Below are 26336 nucleotides of genomic sequence, written 5' to 3'. Positions count from 1 at the left end.
ATGTTTATTTATTTTTGAGAGAGCGAGTGAGCAAGCATGAGTAGGGAGGGGCAGAGAGAGAGACACACAGAATCTGAAGCAGGCTTCGGGCTCTGAGCTGTCAGCACAGAGTCCGATGCGGGGCTCGAAATCATGAACCACGAGATCATGACCTGAGCCCTAGTAGGACATTCAATCGATTGAGCCACTTGGGTGCCCCTGTGGCTTAAGGTTCTTTAACAGGTAAATGGCTAGCATCATGATGTGAGAGAATTGGGACACTGAAGACCAAGGGCTTTTTCTTTTTCTTTCTTTTTTTTTTTTTTTTTTTAAGTGGGCTTCATACCTGGTATGGAGCCCAATGTGGGGCTTTGAATTCATGACCCTGAGATCAAGAGTTGGACACTTACTGACTGAGCCACCTAGGTGCCCCATAGACTCTAGTTTTAGGTCACCATCTTGGGTAAAACCCTTCCTTTTTGTGAGCTGTTTCCCTTCTGTAAAACTAAGGTTGTACTAGATACGATCTCTAGGGGAGTGCTTCCAGGTCTTAATGCTCTGTGACTCTCCTAGTCCTAGTTGTCCAAAACTCATATTCTCTTGGATAGTGTTTTGCCTTTAGAGTGGATTGTGATCTCTTAATCACAAGACTCTCTGCTCTTTGATTAAAGTCAGCTGTAGGCTGCCTTGAGGCTAACACACCCTCTGTATAGTCTTGATGGTAATGAATTTTCTCTTTATTCTCCTAGCACTTCAAGTCATAATTATTTTTTCAGATACTTATTTCATGAGATTTAGAAATAGATCCATAAACGTTATTAAATGCAAGCTGGCTGGAAGTTGTATTAACCAGGTTGTCAGCAGAATAATGATAATGCAAACTGAGCCGAGATAAACTCCATTGTATTATAAGCACCTGGAAAGGTACAGAGTTTCTGATTCATCTTTATGCTTTCCACAGTGTCCAGAGAAAGAAACTAAGAACTGTTTATTTATTTATTTAAAGATTGTATTTTTAAGTAATCTCCATCCCCAATGTGGGGCTTGAAGTTACAGCCCCGAGATCAAGAGTCGCATGCTGCACCCACTGAGCCAGCCAGGCACCCCAAGAATTATTTTTACTGTTGAGTGCTTGCTCTACTACTAGGAACTCTACTAAAATTTAGACGTTTTTCTCATTTAATTATTGCAGCAGCTTATGAGGTAGTATTGCTCCTAATTTATAGATCAGGAAACAGGCTTACAAGAGAATGTTTTAAACTAATTTTTTTAACGTTTTATTTATTTTGACAGAGAGTGTGTAAGCAGGGGGTGGGCAGAGAGAATCCCAAGCAGGCTCTGCAATGTCAGCACATAGCCAGATATGGGACTTGATCCCACGAACCGTGAGACCAGATAAAAAAAAAATTAGATAAAAATTAAAAACATAAAAGATCAGATTAAAAAATAAAATGACTTGAGCCAAAGTCAAGAACTGGACGCTTAACTGACTGAGCCACCCTGGTGTTCCTTAAATTAATTTTTATGTGATTTCAGAGCTTGTAATTTTTCTTGCCACAGTATGCTGCTTAGCAAAGATGTTACAGCGTGTGCTCAATGAGTATTAACTGAGTGAAGTGTTTGTAAAATGTTTAAAAAAATTTTTAAGTACATTGTTTTATCTTTATGATAGTATTTTCAGAAGAGGGGAATGGCCAGTCTTGATAGGCCAAGTGAATGTCTTACTAATAGGACGTTGTCAAGGCAAGGTAACATGTTTTTGGTGATTGTGTTCCAAAATTAAAAATTCAATCAGGGAGGCGGATTAGAAGTTGTGGATAAGGAGGGTAGAAACCATAAAGACCTCTTTTCATTGTATACTCTTGTACAGTTTGACATTTTTACTGTGCGTGTACTACTAAGAAGAAAAAAAACTAGGTAAAAAGAATTGAACAGTTTGCTTAGGCAAATAAAAGCTTAGTTAATACTCAACTTTCACAATTCTGTACCTGCTTTTCTCTTTTTTAAAGCTGTATATACATGACAACATGGATGAACCTTGAGATACTATGCTAGGTTACATAAACTATACGTAGAAGGCAAGTCTTATTATTCCACTTACATGAAATACCTAGAGCAGTCAGATTCATAGGGTAGAGTGTTCTGCGTGGGAGAGTTATTGTTTTATGGGCACACAGTTTTAGTTTGGGAAGATGGAAAAGTTCTGGAGATGGATGGTGGTGATGGTTGTGTAACGGTGTGAATGTACTTAATACCACTGAACTGTACACTCAGAGATGGTTAAAATGTTTAATTTTGTTTATGTTTATTTTTCCATAATAAAACAAAATATGGCTAATAATTCATTTGTTTGTCATTCAGCAGACATGTACCTAGACACTGGGGATACAGAAAGGAATTTAATTTGGTACTTGCCCTGAAGAAGCTATTTAGTACTAATATGACACAACTAGTGGTTTTCAAGGAAAGAGAGGTATTTTTTTTTTTTTTTGCTTTTTTGGTAAATTTTTTATTTTTTTCTTTTTTATTAAATTTTTAAAATTTATTTTTTCTTTTTATTTTTTTACAGTTATTTATTTTTGATACAGAGAGACAAGGCACAAGAGGGGGAGGGGCAGAGAGAGGAGACACAGAATCCCAAGCAGGCTCTAGGCTCTGAGCTGTCAGCACAGAGCCCAACACGGGGCTCGAACTCACAAACCGCAAGATCATGACCTGAGCCGAAGTCAGACGCCCAACCTACTGAGCCATTCAGGCGCCCCATTAAAAAAAATTTTTTTTTTGAATGTTTATTTATTTTTGAGAGGGAGAGACAGAGCGTGAGCAGGGGAGGAGCAGAGAGAGAGGGAGACACAGAATCTGAAGCAGGCTCCAGGCTCCACACTGTCAGCACAGAGCCTGATGTGGGGCTCAAACTCACGAACTGTGAGATCATGACCTGAGCCAAAGTTGGACGCTCAACTGACTGAGCCACCCAGGTGCCCTTTTGGTAATTTTCTTTTAATGTTTATTTAAGAGAGAGTGTATGTGCACGATCAAGCCTGGAAGGGGTAGAGAGAGGGGGAGAGAGAATTCGAGCAGACTCTGTGCTGTCAGTGCAGAGCCCAGTACGAGGTTCAATCCTACAAACTGTGAGATCATGACCTGAGCTGAAATCAAGAATTGGATGCTCAAGGGGTGCCTGGGTGGCTCCGTTGGTTGGGTGTTCGACTTTGGCTCAGGTCATGATGCGGTTTGTGAGTTCGAGCCCCACGTCGGGCTCTGTGCTGACATCTCAGAGCCTGGAGCCTGCTTCAGAGTCTGTGTCTCCCGGGCTCTCGGCTCCTCCCTTGCTCATACTTTGTGTCTCTCTGTCTCTCAAAAATAAGTGTTTATTAAAAAAAAAAAAAAGAATGGATGCTCGTGGCCCCTGGGTGGTTCAGTCAGTTAAGCATCTGACTTCGGCTCAGGTCATGATCTCACAGTTCGTGAGTTTGAGCTCCGCATCGGGTTCTGTGCTGACAGCTTAGAGCTGATCCTCCCCTGCTCTCTGACCCTCCCCTGCTCTCTTGTGCGTGCTTGCGCGTGCTCTCTCTCTCTCTCTCTCAAGAATAGATAAACGTTAAAAAAAAAAAAAGAGTTGGACGCTCAACTGCCTGAATCACCCAGGAGCCTCTCGAGGAAATAGAGGTTTAAGTTTTCAGGAAGTGGTAGCTTGTAAAAGTTTTGCATTGTGATAAAAAGATGGGAAAGTAGCTCTTAGGAATTCCTTGGCAGTTTTGTCTGCTGGTTGGTCCGGAGGATTCAGGTGAGAATGTTATGTTGCCCCAAGGTACTTCTGTGTAGCCTGAAAGCTTGATTTTAAAAACTACCAATCTGGGTAGAAACTGTCAGGTGTAGGGATGACATATTGATCCCTCTCTCTCTTGTAAATTGAGGACCTTGGCACAGAATAGTGGTGTCATTTAGGCAGCCAGCTCTTTCAGTCTGGGATCAAGTTTAGGCTTGGGTTTGTTGCCAGAGTTACTGCTTCTTTAAGAGGTTCTGAAGATGTATAATGGTCTTACCTTCCTAGTCTACCATAAAGACAAATTCTGAATTCTTGGGAGAAGAGACACAGTCATTGTTTAATGACCACATGACTACCGATATTAGCTGGTTGAAGTCTGGTCTTTTAACTCTGATTTTGACATTGGCCTGATTGATAATATTTATCTGTTGAGTGCTTAACATGTGCTACGTACTTTTTCAGGTACTTTACACATACATCAGTTCATTCAATTTTTGTAACAGCTCTTTGTAGCAGGAACCCATTTTACTGATGAGGAAACAGATAATGGGATTTAATAAAGTAACTTATCACAGGTGAAAAAATTACTGGCTGGTGGTGCTGGGGAATCAAAGGTAGTCAGCCTTTAAGCATGTGTTTTTTTCTTATTTACTGGGCCAGTGCTTTGGAAATTGCTTTGGGATGTTGATTACTAATTGTATTTGTCTTACTATAAGTTACTAGGTACAAGGATTAAAAAATGACAGTTTTTACCATTTGAGACCCCTACGGTTTTGAGAATTACTGCTCATTAAGGGTTTATTCTTGTATGGCCATTTGTACTAAATGCCTTTGTTAATAAGCAAAGGATGTAGGGACATCTTTGTGGCTCAGTTGGTTAAGTGTCTGACCCTTGATTTTGGCTCAGGTCATGATCTCACTGTTCGTGAGATCAAGCCCCATGTTGGACTCTGTGCTGACCGCATGGAGCTTGCTTGAAATTCATTCTCTTGCTCTCAAATAAATAAACTTAAAAGAAAAAGAAAAAATAAGCAAATGATGTAGAACCAGAGTTGGTACACTTTTTCTCTAACGGTTCTGAAAATACTTTAGGCTTTGGAGGCCAAGAGGCAAAACTGAGGCTATTAATGTGAGTACTTAAATAACAGTAGAGAAAGCAAATGTTCTCTAAATATTTTTTTTTTATTAAAAATTTTTTTTAATGTTTTTATTTATTTTTGAGACAGAGAGAGACAGAGCATGAGTAGGGGAGGGGGAGAGAGAGAGGGAGACACAGAATCTGAAGCAGGCTCCAGGCTCTGAGCTGTCAGCACAGAGCCCGACACTGGGCTCGAACTCACAGACCGTGAGATCATGACCTGAGCCGAAGTCGGACACTCAACCGACTGAGCCACCCAGGTGCCCCCCCCAAAATTTTTTTTAATGTTTGTTTATTTATGAGAGAGAGTGGGAGGGGGTGCACAGAGAGAGGGAGTCAGAGGATCTGAAGCATATTTCTTTCATACTGACAGCAGAGAGCCTGGCAGGGGGCTTGAACTCATGAACCGTGAGATCATGACCTGAGCTGAAGGTGGATGCTTAACCAACTGGTCCACGTGGGCACCGCTATTTTATCTTTTTTTAAAATGTTTATTTATTTGGAGAGAGAGAGCATGTGTGAGAGTGTGAGAGGGGCACAGAAAGGGGAAGAACTCCAAGCAGTCTCCACAGGCAGTGCAGAGCCTTACCTGGGGCGCGTTCTCATGAAGTGTGAGATCATGACCTGAGCTGAAATCAAGAGTTGAATGCTTGACTGAGCTACCCAGGTGCTTCCTTTTTTTAAGTATCTCTGTACCCAGTATGGGGCTTGAACTCACGACTCCGAGATCAAGAGTTGCATGCTCTACCAACTGAGCCAGCCAAGCGCCCTGAGAAAACAAATATTTCATTGGCAGAATTCAAAATATAATAGTTGAGTACAGTTTTTGTAAGGCAGCTGTGTTACAAGAGTGGAATTCACTTTGGGGGATACCATTTCGTGTCACTGGGGTTCAAAGTTAGCTTTACCTATCGACATGGATGGCAAGTGTTCATTTGTTCATACAGAAATCTGTAGTGAAGATTTCACATATGTGTCTTTGAAAATGTCTTTACACAGACAGGTACTGCCAAATATTAATATTAATCCATGAGCATATGATTTTTTTGAGCATATGGTTTATTTGGGCACATTCATCATTTGGAAGGCAATTACAGAATTCTGTTAGATTCATTTCTTGATATTTGCCTTTTTGTATGCCATTAACACTGCAAAGTATTCATTTCCAGTGGAAGATTAGATGGAAGCTGCTGCTGCTTTTTTTTAAAATAGGCTCCGTGCCCAGCATGGAGCCCAATGTGGGGCTTGAACTCAAGATCCTGATATCAAGAGTCAGATGCTTAACCCACTGAGCCCACTTCTTTTTTTTTTTTTTAAAGATTTTATTAAAAATTTTTTTATCAACTTTTTATTTTTTTATTTTTTTTATTTTTGGGACAGAGAGAGACAGAGCATGAACGGGGGAGGGGCAGAGAGAGAGGGAGACACAGAATCGGAAACAGGCTCCAGGCTCTGAGCCATCAGCCCAGAGCCCGACGCGGGGCTTGAACTCCCGGACCGCGAGATCGTGACCTGGCTGAAGTCGGACGCTCAACCGACTGCGCCACCCAGGCGCCCCTTAAAAATTTTTTTAATGTTTATTTTTGAGAGAGAGACCACATGCAATCAGAGGAGGGGCAGAGAGAGAGGGAGACACAGAGTGAATCCGAAGCAGGCTCCGAGCCATCAGCACAGAGCCTCAAGTGGGGCCCGAACTCATGAGACATGAGATCATGACCTGAGCCGAAGTTGGATGCTCAACCGACTAAGCCACCCAGGTGCCCCATTAAAGATTTTTTAAAATAATCACACCCAACGTGGGGCTCAAACTCACAATCCTGAGAACAGGAGCCACAGGCTCCACTGGCTGAGTCAGCCAGGCGCCCCTAGATGGAAACTTCTCAGTTTCACAGAGAGATTTTCAAAGATGGAGATTTACTTTGCACTTTATTTATTTATTTTTTTTATGTATATGAAATTTATTGACAAATTGGTTTCCATACAACACCCAGTGCTCATCCCAAAAGGTGCCCTCCTCAATACCCATCACCCACCCTCCCCTCCGTCCCACCCCCCATCAACCCTCAGTTTGTTCTCAGTCTCCAACAGTCTCTTAGGCTTTGGCTCTCTCCCACTCTAACCTCTTTTTTTTTTTTTTTCCTTCCCCTCCCCCATGGGTTTCTGTTAAGTTTCTCAGGATCCACATAAGAGTGAAAACATATGGTATCTGTCTTTCTCTGTATGGCTTGTTTCACTTAGCATTACACTCTCCAGTTCCATCCACTTTGCTACAAAAGGCCATATTTCATTTTTTCTCATTGCCACGTAGTATACTTTGCACTTTAATTAAGATTGGAAATACGCTGGAAGTGTAGTTTGAGTTAAAATATGTCTGCTTCAGATTTTTGTGGGAACAGAGAGATCTCATTGCTTGTGTTAACTTTTGACAGTACAGGAAGTGAAGGAAATAATTTGACATTACTTGAAGTTAAAACAGTGTTTACTTAAAAAATTTTTTTTAAGTAAAAAATAAATTTTTTTTAAGTAAAATAAAAAATTCAAGTTTATTTTTGAGAGAGAGAGAGAGTGTATGTGTGTGTGTGGACATGATCGAGGGAGAAGCAGAGAGGGAGACACAATCTGAAAGCAGGCTCTAGGCTCTGAGCTGTCAGCACAGAGCCTGGTGGCGGGCTCGAACTCACCAACCGTGAGATCATGAGCTGAAGTCGGACGCTCAGCCGACTGAGTCATCCAGGCGCCCCATGTTTACTTTTGTTCAAATTAATTTGCCATAGTAATCATTCCCATAAAAATGCTATTTTGCCTTATAACTTTTTATTGAATTCATTAAGAAACATTAGCAAGTCTGCAACAAAAGTTAATTTTCAAAGCTTTTCAGTATTCAATAATAATGTTGAAGGGTGGTTTTTTAAGAAAAAAATTCAGATTAAAAAAAATTACAGCTAGGGGTGCCTGGGTGGCTCAGTTGGTTGAATGTCCAACTCTTCATTTCTGCTCAGGTCATGATCTCACGCTCTTGAGATGCAGCCCCACATCCTGCTCTGCTCTGGGTATGGAAACTGCTTGAGATTCTCTCTTCCTCTCCCTCTGCTCCTCCCCCGCACATGCTTTCTCTCTCTCAAAAAAAAAAAAAAAATCACAGTAAAATTTTACTGCTGCTAAGCCATTGAACTGCTGTTGGTAGTGCAAATCAGGATCCACCTTCTATTTCTGACAAAAACTCACAAAACTGACAACGGTTAAATCTACAAAAGTGAATTGAGAGTGAATGGAGGTTACTCTTAACAATACTGGCTCAACGTGTAATGAAAAGTTTTTTGCAGAGTACCTGCTGGTGAATAGTACAGTGAATAACCATATGCTTGAAATACCTTACATTTTCACAAGCTCTGTAAATTTATCCAATTATGCCCTTCTCTAGACATATTTTTACTACGGTCATTTGTGACACATCTTAGCAGATTCAAATTCAGGTTGTATTAGTGTTCTTTCAGTGTCTTTGAAAGGTTCTTACCTGTAGTTGTTCCCCATAGACTATTCATAGAGGCTAACTCTTCAGTTAGTTCACACTGGGCATTGACCTTCTCCAGTAAAAAGCTAAGCAGTGTCAATAATTGTTGAATCAAGAACCAAGGAACACCACTGAAATCACTCCTCCACCCCCCTTCCCCCCGCCTTTAGCAAATGTTCTATTGTTGAGTAGTTTCAGATTTGCAGAAAATCTGAGAAAATAGTACAAAAGGTGTCCATATACCCGTACCCCTGTTAACAGAGTAGTATGGTACACTGGTCCCAACTAACAAACCAGTGTTGATGCATTCTTGCTAACTGAAGTCCATACTTTGTTCACATTTTCTTAGTTTATACCTAATGACCCTTTTCTGTTCCAGGATCACATCTAGGATATATATTTAGTTGTCATGTTTCCTTAGACTCCCCTTGGCTGGTACACCTTTTCAGACTTTTATTATTTTTGGTGACTTTGACCGTTTTGAGGAGTTAGATACTTTGCTAGTTTTGAGGAGTTAGATACTTTGCTAGTTAGATACTTTGTAGAATGTCCCTCGGTTGGAATGTTTCTCATGATTAGACTGGTGTTAATGGGTTTTGGTGATAAAAGACCACAGAGATGAGGTATCATTTTCATCACGTCATATATATAAGGAGTACATGCTATCAACATAATTTATTGATTTGTTTTTTATTTTTTTAAATTTTTGTTAAAAATTTTTTTCATGTTTCTTCATTTTTGAGAGAGAGACAGTGTGAGCAAGGGGAGGGGCAGAGAGAGAGGGAAACACAGAATCTGGAGCGGGCTCCAGGTTCCAGGCTGTCAGCACAGAGCCCAGCGTGGAGCTCGAACCCACAAACGATGAGATCATGACCTGCACAATGAGATCATGACCTGAGCTGAATGAAGTCAGTCACTCAACTGACTGAGCCACCCAGGCGCCCCTGGTTTTTTTGTTTGTTTGTTTGTTTAATTAAGAAAGGTTTTTTGGGGGAGAGAGAGTGCGTGCACAGGAGGGTCAGAAGGAGAGGTGAGAGAGAGTCCTAAGCAGGAGGTGCACTGTCAGTGTGGAGCCCATCCTGAAGCTCGAACCGATAAACCCTGAGATCATGACCTGAGCTGAAATCAGGTTGCATGCTCAATCGGCTGAGCTACCCAGGTGCCCCCATACTGTAATTTTGGAAGGAAATCACTTGGCTCACCCCACTCCACTTAAGGAATGGAGGAGAGCTATGTTCCACCTTCTGGAGGGTGAAATATATACGTAAATTATTTGGAATTCTGCACGAATGATTGGTTTATTTTCATCCATTTATTTAAATCCATATAGACTCATGGATATTGTATTCTTTGAGTTATCCACGACTACATTTTAATCAATTTTTTTTCTGATTTGACTTGAAAACTCATTTGGGCAGGAATGTCCTTTTGACGTACACATTATGGTGTATTGTTTGTTATGCAGTCCTTGCTTTCTGGCACTACAAGATATTCCAGGCTTATCCAGTGTATTCCTTGCCTCAGCCCTAGAGTCCGTCACTTCTCCCAGAAGCCTTTGTTTCTTTTATTGGAGAATATTATTAGAAATCAAGGTCTGGGGGCACCTGGGTGGTTCAGTCAGCTGGGCGTCTCTTTATTTTGACTCAGGTCGTGATCTCATGGTTCGTGGAATTGAGTCCCACGTCAGGCTTTGTGTTGATGGTGTGGAGCCTGCTTGGAATTCTCTCTTTCCTCTCTCCCTCTCTCTTTCTCTCCTCCCCCTGCTTGTGCTCTCTCTCTCTAAATAAATGTTAAAAAAAGTCAAGGTCTGGGTGCTAAGTGTATTCATTGCTACTGGGATGTTATTGCTCATAGGTCTTTTCAGCTGACAAAGTAAGGAAAGGTATGTATGTATACGTAATCGAAAATGTGTGTATAATACATTTTGTATACATAGAGAAGTATCTAAATATTTCTGATGTTCCTGTGCGTATTCATTTGTATCTGTCTAAACAGGAGTTTATATTGGTATCTCCACTTTTAATAATTATAGTTTTAAAGATTTTATTTTTAAGTAATCTCTACACCCAACCTGGGGCTCAAACTCAACAACCCCAAGATCAAGAGTTGTGTGTGGTACTAACTGAGCCTGCCAGGCGCCCCTTGATAGCTCCACTTCTAAGCCAGTACCGTTGGATCATTCTAGCCTTTCCCTCCTTTCTTGTCTGTGACGTCCGATTCCCAACAGTGAGAAATTTGGTTCTCGCCATTTGCCATCCATTTATTTATTATAATTCCACTATACATGTGTAATTGTTTAAGAATCGTTACCCCATACCCCCATGGGAAACAACTTTAACAACTAGAATACAGTGGTTATGTGCAGTTCCTTTTGCTGTTAGTTTTCCCTGTTCCACTCCTTTCATAGTTACTTAGGTCAGCTCCTTTTCCCTCCACTTGCTTTATTTTTTAATTGACTACTAATGTTGCTCCCATTGTCCTCAACCCTTACAGTCAAAAGGCTAATAGTCTTAAATGAGTTCATTTTCTTTCTTTTTTTTTTTTTATTTTTTTAGATTTATATCCAAATTAGTTAGCATATAGTGCAACAGTGATTTCAGGAGTAGATTCCTTAATGCCCCTTACCCATTTAGCCCATCCCTCCTCCCACACCCCCTCCAGTAACCCTCTGTTTGTTCTCCATATTTATGAGTCTCTTATGCTTTGTCCCCCTCCCTGTTTTTATATATTTTTGTTTCCCTTCCCTTATGTTCATCTGTTTTGTCTCTTAAAGTCCTCATATGAGTGAAGTCATAGGATATTTGTCTTTCTCTGGCTAATTTCACATAGCATAATACCCTCTAGTTCCATCCATGTAGTTGCAAATGGCAAGATTTCATTCTTTTTGATTGCCGAGTAATGCTCCATTGTGTGTATATATATTCTCCACATCTTCTTTATCCATTCATCCATCGATGGACATTTGGGCTCTTTCCATACTTTGACTATTGTTGACAGTGTTGCTGTAAACATTGAGGTGCATGTGTCCCTTCGAAACAGCACACCTGTATCCCTTGCATAAATACCTAGTAGTGCAATTGCTGGGTCGTAGGGTAGTTCTATTTTTAATTTTTTGAGGAACCTCCATACTGTTTTCCAGAGTGGCTGCGCCAGTTTGCATTCTCAATGAGTTCATTTTCTATGGACGCATTTCTCTGGCTGCTGCCGCAAACATGATTTGATCAACCCACTAAATAAATGGCTTTCCTTGTTAAGCTGACAAATGAACCACTCAGAAACTTACTTTGGTTGTAGCTTCATTTTTATTTTTTGTTTTTGTGAAGGTTTTCTGTTGTGATGAGATACTCTTTAAATTTTTTTTTAATGTTTGTTTTTGAGAGAGGGAGAGAGAGAAACATGAGTTGGGGAGGGGCACAGAGCGACATAGAATCCGAAGTGAGCTTCAGGCTCTGAGCTGTCAGCACAGAGCCCAACACGAGGCTTGGGCCCATGAGCCGCAAGATCATGACCTGAGCTGAAGCTGAACGCTTAACTGAGCCACCCAGGCGCCCCAAATTTTCTAATCTTCCTAGTAAAATTCTGTGAAATGGGATTATTGTGATGAGTTCTTAGTTTGGTAATGTTGATGGATATTGTTTTCTTGGTACAGCCATGGTGCTTTTTCATAATAGACAGTGTTTTGCCATATAAGTTGTTAAAATAATCCACACTTCACACTTGCCCTTAAATGGGTAACATTCAAAGTCCACTTTTGTCATCGTTTTTTTTTAATGTTTGTTTTGGGGAGAGAGAGCGCATGTGTGTGCACACACACATGTACGTGTGGGAGGGGTAGGGGCAGAGAGAGAGAGGGAGACAGAGGTTCTGAAGCAGGCTCTGCACTAACAGCGCAGAGCCCAATGTGGGGCTTGAACTCATGAACCATGAGATCATGACCTGAGCTGAAGTCGGTTGCTTAACCAACTGAGCCACCCAGGTGCCCTGGCTTCTTGTTTCAACATCTGGATATACACTGGTAATTTAAAAATAATAATAAAATGTGATATGACAGAATGCATGGTACTTTTGAACTACTCTTGGGCCATAACCACTTCACTGAAATTTGTAGTAGTGCGAAGTGGTAAGACCACTATGTGCAGTCTCTCTTGCAACTACTCAACTCTGCTGTTGTGTGAAAGCAGCTATCTGTAAACGAAGGAATGTGGCTCTGTTCCAATAAAACTATTGATAGATGCTGAAGTTACAATTTCATAGAATTTTCACACATCCTGAAATACTCTTGATTTTTTTCAACCATTAAAAAATGTAGAAATCATTCTTAGCTCGTGGATGGTAAAAAAAAAAAAAAAAAGTTGGGCTAGATTTGGTCTGAGTGCATCATTTGCTGACCCCTTAATGTAGAAGCCTCTGCATACATGACCCATTTGGAAGTATCTCTCTTTACAAAGCCATATGTAGTAATGTCACCAGCCTTGGATTCATTCTCCATTCTGATTGATGCCATGGAAGGAACTTAAAGCAGACATTGCACAGTTTTCTGTGCTAAAACACTAAAGGTTTGTCAGCTATCATAATCTCCTCAATCCCTACTATTTTTTTCAAGGGGAAGTAGCTAATGTTAAATATTGTTCTTTGGTGGATACTTTGGGTAAACTCGAATAGAAGACACTGTGCTCTTTTGTTCACTTTTATTGGTATCCTCATGCTGTTTTAGTCTTTAAGGTAGTACACATGCAAGTAATACTTGGTGGTTTAAAGGAGACTAGCTCTGAACTCTGGTTCATAGGAGCGTGCAAGGTCATCTATGTTCTTAATCTCAGTAAAAGATTACTGTGGGTGCCTGAGGTGAGATAAGAAAAAAAAATTAAGTCTTCAACCATAGTGGGGTACGAATTCTGCGGTCCTAAGAATATTAGTGTTTATCCTTTGGTCGGGTTTAGGAACTGTGTTGTAACTCAAGGTCTGGTAATATCTGGAACACGGGAGTCTTCCGAGATACCCTCTAGTCTAAGCCACTCCTGTCCTTTACCTGGATTATTATAGGCAATATCTCCCAATTTCTTCTGACCTTGCTACACTCAGCAGCCAAAATGATCCTTTTAAAACATAATTCTCAGCATGTTAACTCTTCCACTGAAAACACTCCAGTGGCTGCCCACATTATCCAGAAGAAAACCAAAGTCCTTAAAATGGCTTGCAAGGCCCTGTTCACCCATGTCTCTGTGCCGCCAACTTCCTCCTAGAATGTAAGCTCCAGAAATGAAGAGATTTTTAGACTGTTGAAACACCATTGCCTAGGATAGTGCCTGGCAATGTGTTAGGTACTTAATAAATTTTTGTTTGGTAAGTGGACAGTTAGAAGGGAAATTGTGTAGAAGGGGAAAAGCTATATTGTTGGCAGTGTCAGAGTGTCCCAGCTAATAGTCTACTGGTATTTGACCAAGGGAGGTTTAGAGACAAGCTGCAAAGTATGACTATGTCCAGATGACACAGGACGAGTTGGGGAGGGCGCATAAAAACTGGTGGCAGGGGTGACTCAGGGCTTCATGTGTCTCCTCACTGTCACAGAATAACTAAGGGCTAGGTCCTTAGATTTGCTTCTCCACCCATTGCAACAGTGGAAGATTGAAGACTTGCTGGGGTGATAAAATTCTTTCCAGTGTCCAAGAGGAGGTTGATTAATAGGAAACACGATGGGGTAGTAAAATGGAAGGAAGGGGAAGTGTGTGTGTGTGTGTGTGTGTGTGTGTGTGTGTGTGTGTGTGTGTGAGTGTGTGAGAGAGAGAGAGCGAGAGCGAGAGAGCGAGCGTGAGCGAACTATTTGGTTAGAATCATAAGGATGGGTATATTGGATCAGTCCGTTTCTTTAATTCAGTTCATTACAGATTAAGCGGTTCTCAATCCTGGAGCAGTCATTGGGGTTTCCCTGCAGCTGACTGATATGAGCACCTGTGCCTCTGCAGTTAAAAACAAGGAAATTTTGGCTGATGTAACCTAGGAATACGTTCTAAGAATAAGCCGCAAGAATATATGGAAAAATATTTTGCAAGAAAGTTTTTTAAAGTGCTGTGTTTTTACCATTTATCAACTAAGATGTAAACGCTGTCATTATTTTGGTAAAGTGTCTGATGGAATACTAATTTTGTCTTAATAAAATTGTCTTATCCTGTTTTAAGAGTAGGTTTTTATGGCCACTTCCTAATGTTAATTACGCGTTTACTTTTGGCATTGGTCAAGATTTTATTGCTTGGGTTTTCAGTTTACTAAGCAAATACATATCATTGTTAGGTATATAGAGTTTGCAGCCCTTTGAGGAAAATTGACATTGGTGGATACAATGAGATGAATCTAAGTGGAGACACACCTAGGGTAACAACAAGAAGCAGTACCTAACTCAGCCTGAGTGCACCAGGGGCAGCTTGCTGGGGGAGGAGACCCCTGTAGGAATGAGTAGGAGTTTGGTTGGTGGGAGGGGAGGAGGCATTCTAGGCTGAGGGTTCCACATGTACCAAGAGACCATAGCTTAAGGAAATACATTCCTTTCTTTCCTGGCTAATTGGGCAAGGATTCTGCTATGTGCAAACCACAGATTTCAGAGAAAGTTAAGGTGGGTGTCCTTAATTGAGTGAATGCTGAACAAGTGAAAAAAGAGATTGTTAAGACTGCATCTTCAGATTATTTGAATTTTGAGTGCTTCCTACTGTATAGCAATGTGAACAAATGATAAAGCTTTAATAATGTAGGAGTAAGGACATTAACTACATACTTTCTGATCTGGGAACTTTGTTTTCCTATTTGTTTTGGATAACACTACATAGCTTTGATATATGGCCATGTTAGTAATGTTTAGATAGGGGAATATTTAAACCACTGGATCAGAAGGGTTCTCTTGTGCTTTGAGGGATGAGGATGAGGAGTTGTTTTAACTTGAAATGTATCTGTTAAATTCACTTTGGCATACCTCAGTTAAATTTTTTTGTTTCAAGTAATCTAAATCTTCTGAAGTAATTCTCCAGGTTAAATTATGGAGTTTGCCAGTCAGTCTTTCATAATGCAAATTGTAGCACCTGAAACACTGCCAGTGAGAGTATCAGGATACAAGAGGAAGGTTTTAGCTTTCCATTCTGCAGCCTTACTCCAGGGGGTTGGATGCATGAAAACGTGTGTGAGACAGAAGACCTCTGGGCCAGCATTCTTTGAGAAAGAAACCTGTGTCCACTGGGAGTGAAGTTGAGGGTTAAAGTAGAGGTTTTGTTGGGCGCCTGGGTGGCTCAGTTGGGTAAGCGTCCGTTCAGCTCAGGTCAGGATCTTACAGTCCGTGAGTTCGAGCCCCGTGTCAGGCTCTGTGCTCCCCTGCTCGTGCTCTGTCTCTCTCTGTCTCAAAAATAAATTAAAAAAATTTGAAAAAGTTAAAAAAAAAAAGTAGAGGTTTTGTTTAGAGATTTCTAGCATCTGTATTTCAGGATACAATCTGCAAGGTTTGTTTGGGTAAGTGTCTTATCACTGCTTGTTTCTTCTCGTTCCAGAATAGTATCCTGACTTTGTAAATTGGAGAAGCCAGTGACACTGCCAGTGTTCTTTTCAGGTAGTGTCTTTGGGATCCGGTGCAAGTCGAATCATTGTTTAAGGTAAATGCATGATGGTAAAAGGAACTAATAATTACTTCATTGGCTTATAAAACCAGTCTTGTGTTAAGAGGTAAGGAATCGAGAAGATTCCTTACTGGAAGTCCTGGGTTCTTGTTAAGCAGTGCTTATTTTTCAGCTTAATAAACTGAAACAAGATGATAAAGTAGTTCTGCTCTCCTCTCTGATTCTATTCTAAGTTGTAGAATTGGCACTTACCTTTTTTATTTTAACTAACTTTTGAGTCCTTTAATAACGCATGTTTATTCATTAGAAAATACTGAAAAAAATCATCCATAAACTTGACGTATGTATAATCATTGTTAATATTTTGGTGAATAGTCTCCTTCCATGCATGTGTTATTTGGATGTGTGTGTGTTTAACAAAACCGGGGCTGGACTTTTTTTGTCTCACCTGGTTCTTGTTAACAAGAGCAAGTCTTTCCCTGTTTGCATTTTTAAGTGACTCATGGCATTTCATCATCATGGATGTGCCATATAATTTAAAATTACCTTGGGGCGCCTGGGTGGCGCAGTTGGTTAAGCGTCCGACTTCAGCCAGGTCACGATCTCGCGGTCCGTGAGTTCGAGCCCCGCGTCAGGCTCTAGGCTGATGGCTCAGAGCCTGGAGCCTGTTTCGGATTCTGCGTCTCCCTCTCTCTCTGCCCCACCCCGTCCATGCTCTGTTTCTCTCTGTCCCAAAAATAAATAAACGTTGAAAAAAAAAATTTTAAAAATAATTTAAAATTACCTAACTAGTTCCTTTTTGGTAGACATTTAGGCTTTTCTCGCATTTTTCTCTGTCTTGGATAACTGTGTAATAGACATGAATAAATTCATGAATGCATTTGATTTCCTTAACTTTAGAAAGCATTTTATATGTTGTACTTTTTTCTTTTTATTAACGTACAGAAACCCTTTCTAGTCCCTAATGCAATCACTTTCAACTCTACCATTTCTTTTGATATTGCCTTTAAGTAATAAGCTTATTTTGCTACTTACTGATTTTCTAGTTTTTGGTATTATGTGTTACCTCCCCCACCTTGGATAGTAGTGGTTTCTAATACAATCCTAATTGGCTAGTATTCACTGTTGACAGTATTATGGTTGCGTATAACTTATTCACAGCCAAGTCATGTTACATGCTATGGTTAATTTTCCTGTTCTGCATAACTTTTCATTTTCTTAAAAAAATTTTTTTTTAATATTTATTCATTTTTGAGAGGGAGAGATAGAGTGCAAGTGGGGGAGGGGCAGAGAGAGAGGGAGACACAGAATTGGGAGCAGGCTCCAGGCTCTGAACTGTCAGAACTCACGAACCATGAGATTGTGACCTGAGCTGAAGTCAGGCACTTAACTGACGGAGCCACCCAGGCGCCCCTTGCATGACTTTTTATTTTCTCTGTTGCTAATAAAGATCTTTTTTTTTGGTCTGTTTTGCTTAATTTCTATTTTTCCTCAGTTATTCCTCTTTAAACTCTACCCAGAAGTGTAAATCTTCCTTGATACTTTAAATGTTTTAGCTATATGACAAATTTTATCTTCCTGGAGATACCTTCTAATCTGCTCCATTCTGGATATTCTCAAGGTAGCTGCCCAGCCGTCATACTTGCTGTCTCAGCATCATCATCCTCATGATTTTTCCTGTGTCTCTTGTGCTAGATCCCATTATCTTTTCCCACATCCTTTCCTTCTTGATCGAATCTCTTGTTTTGGAGAAGCGCCATTCTCCGTTGGCTTTCTGAGAAAAGGGTCCACAAGAGGTAAATTATTTAGACATACATGTCTAAAAATGCCTTTATTCTGCCTTAATATTGATTATTAGTTTGGCTGGGTTTAGAGTTCTAGTTGGAACATAATATTCCTTCAGATTTTTAAGATCCTGTTCTATTGCCTGTTGGCTTTCACTGTTGATGAGATGTAAGTTACCTTTGACCCCTGAAACTTCAGAACTTCTCTTTCTCAGCTTTCTGAAATCTTACGACGATGTTCTTGGTGTGGCTGTTTTCATCTAATGTGCTGGTCTCTTAATGGACTGAAACTTAAAAGTCCCCCAGTTCCGGGAAATTTTCAGGAATTATGTTGTTGATTTTTCTCCCCTTTATTTTTGCTACTGTTTTGTGGAATTATTATTAATTGGATGTTGTATCTTTTGGGTTGATCCTGTAAATTATCTTTTTTTCTGCTATTTCCATCTCTTTATTTTCTGGGTTGCATTTTCTAACCTTTGTTGTTTTTATCATTTATGTTTGTGTATATATATATATATATTTTTTTTTTTTCCACATTCATCAGCTTTTTTCTTGTTGAGAGAGAGTGTGCACGAGCGGGGGAGGGGGCAGTGAGGGAGGGAGAGAGGGAATGAGAGAAAGAGAGGGAGAATGAAAATCTTAAGCAGGCTCCATGCTCAGCACGTGGCCCCACATGGGGCTCCATTCCACGACCCTCGGATCATGACCTGAGCTGAAATCAAGAGTCAGACACTCAATAGACTGAGCCACCCACCCAGATGCCCCTTATCAACTGTTTAAAAAAGTAATCTCTGTCCAGCATGGGGTTTGAACTCACGACCTCAAGATCAAGAGTTGCTGTACTGACAGAGCCCACCAAACACCCCCATATTCATCAATATCTTTATTTACTCAGTTCTTCATATAACTCTAAACAACTGCAGTCCCTACAAAAATATAGTTATGCCCTTCATACATATGCAGAAGCTTGTGTCTTCAAGACAAGCTGGAAATCATTTTTTTTTGTTTTGTTTTTAAATTTTGAGAGGGTTGAGGAGAGGCAGAGAGAGAGAATCTGGAGAAGCAGGGCTTGATCTCACAAACCGTGAGATCAAGACCTGAACCAAATCCAGAGTCAGACACTTAACCAGGCTGAGTCCCCCAGGCAGTAGTTAGTTCTTAAATTGTCCCATGTGAGTCAGAGATTCCAGCTGCAGTAAACTACAAACCTTCCTTCCCACCTCTTATGAAGGCTTTTCAATTTACTGACATCATGGATGATGATATTTATTTTATAGTGGTAAGAACATTTAAGATGAGATCTATCCTGTTAACAAATTTTTAAGCATATGGTACATTATTGCTGACTGTAGATACAGTGTTGTACAACAGATTTCTAAAGCTTATTTATCTTACGTAACTGAAACTTGATGTGCTTGATTAGTACCTGCCCATTTCCCTCTCCCCCCAGCGCTCTGACAACAGCCATTCCACTCTGAATCAGTGAGTTTGTCTGTTTTAGATACCTCATATAAATGGAATCAGCCAGTATTTGTCTTTTTGTGACTGGCTTATTTTACTTAGCGTAACGTCCTCAAGGTTGGTGCATGTTGGCACACATTGCAGAATTCTTTTTTTTTAAGGCTGAATAGTATTCCATTGTATGTATATACCATGTTTTCTTTATCCATTCATCTGTTTTTTATCCATTCATCTTTATCCATTCATCTTTTTTTAATGTTTAGATTCTTTCCCATCTTGGCTATTGTGAATAGAACTTCAGTGAATGGGAGTGCTGACATCTCTTTGAGGTCTAGATTTTGCTGCTTCTGGATAAATACCCAGAAGTGGGATTGCTGAACATGTGTTCTTACATGTTTAGTTTTCAAGAGCTCCCTTTTGTTCTCTGCAGCAGAGAAGTGAAATAGTTCAGTATTTAAGATTGTGGATCATTTCCTCATGTAAAATGTGGGTAATAATAGTGTGTACCTCATAGCAGTGTTGTAAGCTCAGTGAATTAATGTATGTGAAGCATTTAGAGAAGTGCCTGGTTATTTTTTTTTTTATTATTATTACTATATTCCTGTCCGCTTATGATGGATAGAATATCTTTTATCTCTGAGAAAATTAATAAATAGGCTTACATAGGCTTATCAAATAGACACTAATATTTTCTTTTTTTTCCAATTAAAAAAAAGGTTTTTTTTTAATGTTTATTTATTTTTGAGAGAGACAGAATGCGAGTGGGTTGGGGCAGAGAGAGAGGGAGGCACAGAATCTGAAGCAGGTTCCAGGCTCTGAGCTGTCAGCACAGAGCCCAATGTGGGGCTCGAACTCACAGACTGTGAGATCATGACCTGAGCTGAAGTTGGACACTTAACGGACTGAGCCACCCAGGTGCCCCTTAAATTTTTTTTTTTTTTTAACGTTTATTTATTTTTGAGACAGAGAGAGACAGAGCATGAACGGGGGAGGGTCAGAGAGAGAGGGAGACACAGAATCGGAAGCAGGCTCTAGGCTCTGAGCCATCAGCCCAGAGCCCAACGCGGGGCTCGAACTCACGGACTGCGAGATCATGGCCTGAGCCGAAGTTGGACGCTTAACCGACTGAGCCACCCAGGCACCCCTAAATTTTTTTTTTTTTAATGTTTATATTTATTTTTGAGACAGAGCAAGACAGACCATTGAGCGGGGGAGGGGCAGAGAGAGAGGGAGACACAGAAAGCAAAGCAGTCTCCAGGCTCTGAGCTGTTTTGTTAGCACAGAACCCGACGCAGGGCTTGAACCCACGAACCGCGAGACCATGACCTGAGCTGAAGTCGGACACTTAACCAACTGAGTTACCTAGGTGTCCCTGACAGGGAGGGTATACTTCTAAACTTTTTTTTTAAGTTTTTTGTTTGTTTGTTTATTTTGAGAGAGAGCGCGCGCACGCACATACAAGCAGAGGAGGGGCAGAAAGGAGGAGAGACAGAATCCCAAGCAGGCTCTGCACCATCAGTGTGGAGCCCAATGTGGGGCTTGAACTCACGAACTGAGATCATGACCTGAGCCGAGATCAAGAGTTAGATGCTTAACTGACTGCGCCAGCTAGGCACCCTGAAACTTTGTATTTTGTTCCATTTATTTCTCTAATCTTGTACTGATACTCAGTGTTTTTATTATTATAGCCTTATTTCATCTTTTAGTTAGTGGTATAAGCCTTTCTTTCTTCTCCACCCTGAGCAAACAAAGTATAATTATTTCCATATTTCATGTTTTTATCCATACAGAAATATGGCAGTTCTTCAAGAGACTTAAGTGTTGATAATTAGAAAATAAAGACTAGAAGGGAATGTACATAGGAAGCCAGTTGCACAGTGTTTCAAATAAGCGTACTGGATTTTAACCTCCTTTGTCTTTGAAGGCTGCTTTGGAATTTTTTGATTCATTCAGTCAGTATCCCCTTGAGTCCTTATTACTGTGCCTGCTTTCTGTGCTGGGGATACCAGCAGTGAGCATGGAAGGCAGACAGGACTTGTGTTCTTGGGGGGCTTGCTTTCTAGTTTGGGGAGGCAGATAAGATAATTTCAGATTTTCCTAAGTATCAGGAATGAAATAAATAGGACAGCCAGATAAATTGGGGGTGGGGGAGCAGTGAGGTTTCATTTAGATAATATACTAAAGGAAGGCCTTTTCAAGTAGCTGAGATCAGCAGGATGGGAAAGAAGCCAGCCATGCTGGGGACTGCAGAAGAGTTCATTTGAAGACAATGGCAAGTGGAAAGGTGCTGGGACTGTAAATGCCTGCCTTGTTCAAGGAACAGAAAGAAGGCCATTGTGCCTGGGAGAGAGTGGTTTGAGATGGTGTTGGACAAGTAGGCAAGGGCCACATCACTTAGTATTTTGAAACTATGGCAAGCCTGATCTTCCATACCTAAATGATGAATTCAGTTTTGTTCCTTTATTAAAAAACTAAACAAGATGTTCTAGGAAATAAATAGACCTATTTCTATAGGTAGTTTATATGCTGTTCCTAAAGGAAATCCCAGAGAGAGGAGCTGTATTGATCACATAATATGCGAACCAAGTTCTGGTTGGGTGTTTGGATCTAACTGGGGTTGGGGTAGTTGTGTTGTCTTTAAATTTAGAGAGCTTCGAATGGTGCCTTAATTCATTTTAATGGAAGCAGTGGGTTGGGTTCTTCTTGGTTCCTTTTGTAGATTCAGGTGACTGATAAAATCCAAAATGAAAAAAACAAAACAAAACAAAAAAAAAATCCAAAATGAAATCATTTTTGGTTTCTTACGTAGAGTTTTATGTGTATTTAAGACAGTTCTCTCTCCCTCTCTTTTTTTAAGTTTGTTTATTTTGAGAGAGACAGTACAACTAGGCGAGAGGCAGCAAGGGAGGAGAGAGAGATATCCCAAGCAGGCTCCTCACTGCCAGCACAGAGCCCGATGTGGGTCTCAAACCCACAAAGCCATGAGATCATGACCTGAGCTGAAACCAAGAGTTGGACACTTAACTGACTGAGCCACCCAGGCACCCCAAGACATTTCTTTTTTTCCTCAACTTATCTGGTGAAGAGCAGATGTAAATGGAAAGTTATCAGGTGGTTCTATCAACAGGAAGATCTTACTGGATAGAGACTGTAAACTGCAGAAATAAATATGAATTTAAAAGTGACTTAAAATAGGGGTGCAGAGGAAATTGTCTTTCCTCTGCATATCCCTGTGTCCAGATTTCCTCTTTTTATAAGGACACCAGTCCTATACCTCAATGGAGGTCCTGTCTCCAAATGAGGTCCCATTCCGAGGTACTTGGGGTTAGGACTTCAACATATAAATTTTGGGGGTGAGGGTAAACAATTCAACCCATAATAGTTCCTATATTCCCCTTACCCAGTTCCCCCCTTATTTTTTTTTTAATTTTCTTTTCAGTGTTTATTTTTATTTAAAAAAAAAATTTTTTTTTTAACGTTTTATTTATTTTTGAGACGGGGAGACAGAGCATGAACAGGGGAGGGTCAGAGAGAGGGAGACACAGGCTCCAGTCTGAAACAGGCTCCAGGCTCCGAGCTGTCAGCACAGAGCCCGATGCGGGGTTCGAACTCACGGACCGCGAGATGATGACCTGAGCCGAAGTCGGCCGCTTAACCGACTGAGCCACCCAGACGCCCCTCAGTGTTTATTTTTGAGAGAGAGTGTATGCATGCATGCGCACAAGCAAGCGGGGGAGGGGCAGAGAGCAAGGGAGACAGAATGCGAAGCAGGCTCCAGGCTCCGAGCTGTTAGCACAGAGCCCGACGTGGGGTTCAAACTCATGAACTGTGAGATTGTGACCCAAGCTGAAGTCGGGGTGCTCAACCGACTGAGCCACCCAGGCACCCCCCCCCCCGCAATTTCCCCTCATTAACACCTTACACCAGTATGGTACATTTAGCACAATTAATGAACCAATAATGATACATTATTATGAATTAAAGTGTTACCCCTGTTTTTAACAACTGAGAAAACTTCAAAGAGAAGATGTGACTGGCAAAAGGTAGCACAGCTAGTGACATTGTTTCTGACTTTACACTGGTGCCTGCAAAAGAAAACTCCCAAAGTCACATTGTGAATCTGAAGAGATAGTGAAAAATACTTTCTTAAAAAATGTTTACTTAGGGGCGCCTGGGTGGCGCAGTCGGTTAAGCGTCCGACTTCAGCCAGGTCACGATCTCGCGGTCTGTGAGTTCGAGCCCCGCGTCGGGCTCTGGGCTGATGGCTCAGAGCCTGGAGCCTGTTTCCGATTCTGTGTCTCCCTCTCTCTCTGCCCCTCCCCCGTTCATGCTCTGTCTCTCTCTGTCCCAAAAATAAATAAATGTTGAAAAAAAAAAAATTAAAAAAAAAAAAATGTTTACTTAATTTTGAGAGAGAGACACTCTAAGCATGAGCGGGGGAGGGGCAGAGAGAGAGGAGGACAGAGGATCCAAGGTGGGTTCTGCACTGACAGAGAACCTGATGCCAGGCTCAAACTCATGACCTGTGAGATCATGAGCTGAGCTGAAGTCGGACACTTAACCTACTAAGCCACCCAGGCACCCCTACTTTTTTTTAAAGCTGCTGTGGTTTTTGTTTAATTTACTACTATTTTTTATTTTAGAGGGGGAGAGAGCGTGAGCAAGGGAGAGGGGCAAAGGATGAGGGAGAAAGAGAATCCTGAGTAGGTTCCATGCTACGCGCAGAGCCCAATGCAGCGCTTGATCCCACGACCCTGGGATCATCACCTGAGCTGAAATCAAGAGTTGGACGCTTAACCTACTGACACCCAGGTGCCCCCCAAAATACTTTTCTATGTATAATTACAGCACGACAGGGAACTTCTCTCTCTTGCTTGCTGCATCTTGCATAATGTATAACATAAGAATTAGCATTCAATAAATTCTCATAGAGTGAACAGAATGCTCCTGGTTCTTGCTGGACAGTGGTATTTTTGGGGAATATACACATACCAGTCTTAACCAAAGTAACTGTAGGTATACCTACCTTTTACTGTACTTCACTTTATTGCACTTGGTAGACACTTTGTGTTTTGTTTTCTTTTTGTTTTTACAAATTGAATGCTTGTGGCAATTCTGCATCAAGCTAGTCTGTTGGCACATGTCTGCAACAGTTCTTGCTCACTTCATGTCTGTGTCTCATTTTGGTGATTCTTGCAGTATTCCAGATGTTTTTTATTATATTTGTTATGGTGATCTATGATTAGGGATTACAACTTATGTAAATTCAGATGATGTTTAGCATTTTTTAGCAGTAAAGTATTTTTTAATTACGGTGTGTACATTTTTTTAGACACAATGCTATTGCACATTTAATAGACTACAGTATAGTGTAGACATAAATTTTAAAGCAAAACACTTGACTCACTTTATTACTGTGGTCTGGAACCAAACCTGCAGTATCTCCCGTTGTATGCCTGTGTATAGAGATTGTGAATCTTGCTTTAATGAGAAAGCAAGACTAAGTTTTAAATTATGAAATAATGGTGTATTTACCTTTCTGTTAAGCATCTCTTAATGCAGTGTCCTATTTTGTTTGTAAAGCCCAACCTGCTACTTATCCTGAAGTCTTAGAAGTTGTATGTCTAGTATTATCCACGTTTCACAAAAGAATAAACTGAAATCTATAGAGATTATTACTTTCTTAAAGTTCCCCAGAACGCCTCTCTTATCCATGTCACTTCCTTTTGCTATGACATTATTAGATAAACCTTACGCTGTACTTACACACAAGATGCTGGCAAATAAAGTTATCACTTACACACTTGTTATTCCTTCAGAATACCTTTAAGAGGCATACTTACGCTTTATAAGCATATATGCTTATATAAGCGTATATATGTGTATATATATATATGCTTTATATATACTTAAAACTAATTGGTGTGTAAAATTTCTTATAGGCATTTTATTTTACTAGCTTTTTTCAAGCTGGTGACTTGGGACCTAAGTTCATTGTTTGTGTGCATTTTTCAGAATTTTCAGGCACTGATTATGTTGCCTTCTGTGAATGAATATCCCACTAGTTAAGACTTTCATATGTTTTAATTTCTGATTAAAGGAGAAATAGTTTGATTAAAAGAGTGAATAAAGGTGTTTCCTAGCAAAGATTTATCACTGTGGTCTTAAATTAATATTTTCTCCAATGTCCTAGCAGGCAAGCAAGCAAGCTTTATAAAACTCTGATTCCTGTATGGAAATCAGGTTTGAAATAATTAGTGCCTCTTTGCCTGCTGTATTCTGTGCAATAGGGAAAAATACATATCATTGAATTTTTCCTACCTTTCCAAGTTATTCAGAAGTAATATGGTCCTGTTCCTTTAAAAAGTGAAAGATGGAAGGGGTGGAGCTTGCCATGTCATTGAGACAAGAAATGAATTCAGTCACTGAAGAAGAAAAAGGAAATGTGACCTCTTGCTGGCTCTGTGATGGGAAGAAGCTAGCAGCAGTGTCCCTCACTCTGACAGGATTCTGTAGCAGAGCCCAGACTCGTTCTGGGAGCTCATCTTTACCAAGTGAGGTTGGTGCTGCCTGAATTTGGTATAGGTGGCTTCTCCCCGATGCAAGTGATAAGTTTTTAAGTACAGTTAGAAGGTAAGTGATTTCAGGGGTGCCTGGGTGGCTCAGTTGGCTAAGCGTCTGACTTCGGCTCAGGTTGTGATCTCACGGAGTGTGAGTTCAAGCCTTGTGTTGGGCTCTGTGCTGACAGCTCAGAGCCTGGAGCCTGCTTTGGATTCTGTGTCTCGGTCTGTCTCTCTCTGCCCCTCCTCTACTCGTGCTCTGCCTCTCAAAAATAAATAAAAACATTAAAAAAAAAAAAAAAGTAAGTGGTTTCAGGCAGATTGGCTAGTTTTTGTAAAGGAGTAGAATATGATGTGAATCTTAAATGATTTCTTCTACAGTAAATCTCAGAGTTGATAGGGGATGGAAGGATGAGATTTTTTTTTTTTTTAATGTTTTTATTTATTTTTGAGAAGAGAGAGACAGAGCATGAACAGGGCAGGGGTAGAGAGAAAGAGGGAGACACAGAATCCAAACCAGGCTCCAGGCTCTGAGCTGTCAG

At 40.6% G+C, this 26336-nt stretch overlaps 1 protein-coding gene across 3 annotated transcripts in view; it reads left to right on the top strand.

Annotated features, from left to right (window-relative positions):
- Positions 1-26336, top strand: part of THRAP3 (thyroid hormone receptor associated protein 3) — a 74126-nt gene that overhangs the window by 12182 nt on the left and 35608 nt on the right. For all 3 annotated transcript variants that reach the window (XM_047082275.1, XM_047082273.1, XM_047082274.1), the window contains exon 2: positions 15924-16025. The gene's annotated coding sequence lies outside the window, so the exon portion shown is untranslated. The remainder of the gene's footprint in view (positions 1-15923; positions 16026-26336) is intronic.

The sequence above is a fragment of the Lynx rufus genome, unplaced genomic scaffold, assembly GCF_022079265.1.
Source record: "Lynx rufus isolate CCGP_SWC_20201006 ecotype Redwood Valley unplaced genomic scaffold, mLynRuf1.p SCAF_2, whole genome shotgun sequence".
In the NCBI taxonomy this organism is placed as follows: Eukaryota; Metazoa; Chordata; class Mammalia; order Carnivora; family Felidae; genus Lynx; species Lynx rufus.
Note: the sequence above shows the minus strand (reverse complement) of the source record. Positions and strands in the feature narration are given on the sequence as shown.